This window comes from Rattus norvegicus, chromosome 11, assembly GCF_021556685.1.
Source record: "Rattus norvegicus strain SHRSP/BbbUtx chromosome 11, alternate assembly SHRSP_T2T, whole genome shotgun sequence".
Classification (NCBI taxonomy): Eukaryota; Metazoa; Chordata; class Mammalia; order Rodentia; family Muridae; genus Rattus; species Rattus norvegicus.
In genome coordinates, this window is record NC_141544.1 from 31,461,272 (window position 1) to 31,465,756 (window position 4,485).

The window sequence follows — 4,485 nt, forward strand, 5'->3', positions numbered from 1 at the left end:
GTCAGTCCTATAAAAATTCATTCAAATATGTATCCACATCTTTCCAGAAAAGGCAGAAATCCATTCAATAATGTCATAACTGACAAATTCTAAATATTATGTGGGCTATTTCCGAAAATGGATGCTTTTGACCAGAAAAAAGTCAACAATATCAAAAACTAAAATCTTATCAAGATTTTTTTCAATAACAGTGGAAAAATTATGAATGAATTATAACAGCAGGCATTAAGTATACAACTACAGGAAATGAAGCAACATACTCAGAACAAATAATTGTTCGGGTAGCTAATTAGGAAAAAGATAAAAATTTCTTGAGACAAATAAAAATGGTTCTACTTAAATATACCCAATCCTGAGGTAAACACTAAAAGCAATTATTAGAAACCAGGTTTCTATCAACTAATGCAGCTGTCTATGTCAAGGTTTCTATTCCTGCACAAACATCATGACCAAGAAGCAAGTTGGAGAGGAAAGGGTTTATTCAGCTTACACTTCCACATTGCTATTCATCACCAAAGGAAGTCAGGACTAGATCTCAAGCAGGCCAGGAAGTAGGAGCTGATGCAGAGGTCACAGAGGGATGTTTCTTACTGGCTTGCTTCCCCTGGCTTGCTCAGCCTGCTCTCTTATAGAACCCAAGACCACCAGCCCAGGGACAGCACCACCCACAATGGGCTGGGTCCTCCCACCTTGACCACTAGTTGAGAAAATGCCTTCTAGCTGAGTCTCATAAGGGCATGTCCACAACTGAGGCTCCTTTCTCTGTGTTAACTCCCGCTGGTGTCAAGTTGACACATAAAACCAGCCAGTACAGCAACCATTTAAAAATGGATGGTCTGAACCTGCTGTAACACTCAGAAAATTAGCAAAATACAAAAGCTATTTAGGAATGGTAGGTAATTGTATCTTTTATTTGCCAAATGTAATTATTATCTCGGGGGCTTACTGCTAAATGAGCTCACTCTTTTAGTTCTTTTTAAACTCTGACTGACTGGTTCAACCCAGCTGCTCTGGTTCCACATTCCTCTCCAAGCTGACTGATTCAACTGGCTCCTTTTTGCCTCTCAGTGAATTGCTCTGCTTGGCCATATACTAAGTTTGGCAATCTGTTCTAATCTTCTGGCTCCTTCTCTTTCTCTGGCTCATTCTGTCTTCACCTGTTTCTAGCTTGTTCTCTCTATAACCTGTCTCTGTAAATCTGCTCCCCCGCCCCACACCTTTCTCTCCCTGTTCTTCTTTATGTAGCCTTTCCTTCCAGTGCTGTTTTCTTGAGAATTCGGCAAACCCTCTGAGAAATTCTGTCAAATCTTTCTCTGATTTGCCACTTTGTTTCTGTAAACAATTAGATATCCCCTCCATACATGGCTGCTTCCTCCTAAAAACTAACCTTATCTTTATTATTAGAGATTAAATATGTGTTAGGGGCATGCCAGTATTCAATTCAGATCGTACTGCAATCTAGAGACTGTTTGCATTTTAGCCAGAGCACATAAACCTAGACAGTTTTTGTATGCAGTCTTTTACTAGAGCAGGCATGTTGCTGAATTAAAATTCTTTTATATCTTCTCCTCTCTGTTTAAGCTAAAAATTGTACAATTTAATTATTACAGTGGAAACAGTTATCAACTGGATAAGGTAAAAGAGTCTGAAAAACATTATGAAGATTCCTTGAAGCAATGTTCCTTCATAACTACAGTTCGGATCATCTGTCCTTCAGCAAATTTCCATTTCAGTAACAAGATTTCCAATCTGCCAGTCTGATGAATGGTCTGTCATATTTCAGCCAGTTTTCTGAGATTTCTCCATGCAGGGGAGATCAGGTTTCTGTATCATCTGAGTTGTTGTTTTTCTGTGTTTTTTTCTTTCCTTGAGTCTTGCCTTTCAGGTGGAAGCTACTCTTTCTTGGATATGATCTTTATCAATTTGATGGAACTCATAGTCTTTCATCACCTGTGGAAATATAGACAGAACCTCTTCCCCAATGTAAAGCATTCCCTGACTTCCATTTTGATGTTAAAGCATATTTAAATTATATTTGTTGATCTAATTCTGCAGTTTTTCTTTTTCTGCAAACCAGTATCTTTCAGCTAATTTTCTTCCCCATTTTTGTTTATGAAGATATGTTTAGATCTTTATTAACCCACACATAAACTAGATATTTAGACACTTACATACCATGCCATTGAGCAAGGCTTCTCAGACATTTAAACACAGAAACAATAGCCATATTTTATAAGATGTCAATATACATTGTTTCCAATACTTAGTTTTGTTTTCTTCAGTTGCCCTGTTTATTATTAAGAGGAAATTCTTTTTTATAATCCTCCCCCCCCCCAAAAAAGAGGAAATTCTTGACTTATGTTGTTTATTGCTGGGGTAAGAGCTAAATTCCTTTGAGAATTTTCTATATTTACAGGATTATAACCTAGGGAGTTTCTCATCAGTAAATCTCTTACTTGGGGTTTTATTACTGTTAAAGAGACATTATGACCAAGGCAACTCTTTTAATAGAAACCATTTAACTGGGGCAGGCTTACAGTTTCAGAGTTTCATTTTATTGTCATTATGTTATGTCACATTGCAACCTGGAGCCAGACACGGTGCTTGAGGAGAGATGAGTTTTGCATCTTGACTCTAAGGCAGAAGAAAGAAACTGTCTTCCGTTGGCAGAGGACTCTCTCCTGTACTGGGTGGAACTGAAGCATAGGAAACTTCAAAAGTCTACCCCTACCTTGACACAGTTCCTCTAACAAGGTTACATCTCCATCTCCTGCAATAAGGTCACACCTAAAAGTGACATTTCTCATGGGCCAAGCATATTTAAACCACCACATTCCATTCTGTGGCCCCCATATGAGTCTATTGAGGGGGGCATACCATGATGCAAAATACATTAAGATTCAAATTCTAGATTCAAAGTCCCCATAGTCTGTAGCTGTCTCAACAACGTTAAAAGTCCAAAGTTCAATGTCTCTTCTGAGATGCATGCAATCACTTAACTGTAATCCCCTATGAAATCAAAATCAAAACAGCAGATGACGCACTTACAACCTCAGAGGATATACATTACCATTCTAAAATGCCACAGTGAGGAAATACTGGACAAAAGTACAACCAAAATACAGCTGGGCAAACTCCAAACTCTGCATCTATACTTTTGATGTCAAATCCTTTCATCTTCTTTGACTGAAATACAGTTCTTTTTCTTGGGTTGTTTCCACTCCCCATTGAAAGCTTTCCTTGGTAGGTATCCCATGGCTCTGACATCTCTAACATATTTCAGTCACCAAGGCAATTTCAACTTCACAGCTTCTTGTTCAAATGTCCGGGATGTACCATGATCATCTGGGTTCCTCCTAAGGGTTTGGGTCACATCCAGAGCTCTGCCCTCTGTAGCACTCTAGGCTCTAGTTAACTTCACTGCACTGCTGCTGCTGTTCTTGGTGGTCACGTCTGGTATTGGCATCTTCAATGTGCTGTGATCTTCCATTGAAACTAGGCTTCAGCTGTAGCTTCTCATAGGCTCTTGTCATGGTGCTAAGGCTCAGATTTTGACATGACCTCTTCGGACTTGGGCCATCGACTGCAACTGTGGCTGTACCTTCACCAGTGGCCTTTTCTGGACTCTCACATTGCCAAGTCTCGGTTGCTTTCCTTTATACCTTCAAAACCAGTATCATCTGGGTGATCCTTAAACATTTACAAGGCCAGCTGCAGCATGAGGTACAACCCTGGCTATCTCTGGAACATAGTTTCAGAGCTCTCATAAAACACCTCCCAGAAGACTTCACCTAAATGATGTTGGTCTTTTCTTAATGAGCACTATTTTTCTAGTTGTAGCTAACCAGCATCAGCTGTTCCAGTATCTCTTGTATTTTCCAATCAATAGGTAAAGCCAGAAGGTCAAAGCTGCTGAATTTTACCGGTTGCTGAAGCTGGAACATGGCCTCCCCTTTTCTAGAATATCCTTTGATGCCTGGGCTTATCTGTCCTAAAACTTTCTCTGTAACCTGACATGGAACTCAGAGATCTGCATGCCTCTGTCTTCTGAGTGCTGGAATTAAAGTTTGGTCCACCACACCTTTATTCTACACTCATTAAACTAAGATGATTCAAGTAAATAATGACAAAAAGTAAATATTGCAGTCCAAATGAAGAATTCTGTGGGAATGTTAGGCTGATGCGAATAAATAATCAAATGCTAATCAAATTCAGAAGCCCTACACTCCACACGTCCAGAAATAGTGCTTTCCCAGATGTATCCATTAGGCTGAGTTAAGCTGACACTCTCCCTCAGTGGAAACAATGACTGACTCCTTCCTAGGAGTCTAAAAGGTAGAATAATTTGAATGTCTGTTCAAGTTCTTTAGCAGGCTATCAAATCCTATAATCATGGTCCTTTGTGGAAAACTTGTTTCCTTAAGGCACACAGACAACATGTCAGCAGTTTTGCCAGAACTGCACTGGTGAGGTCATGATCTCTAT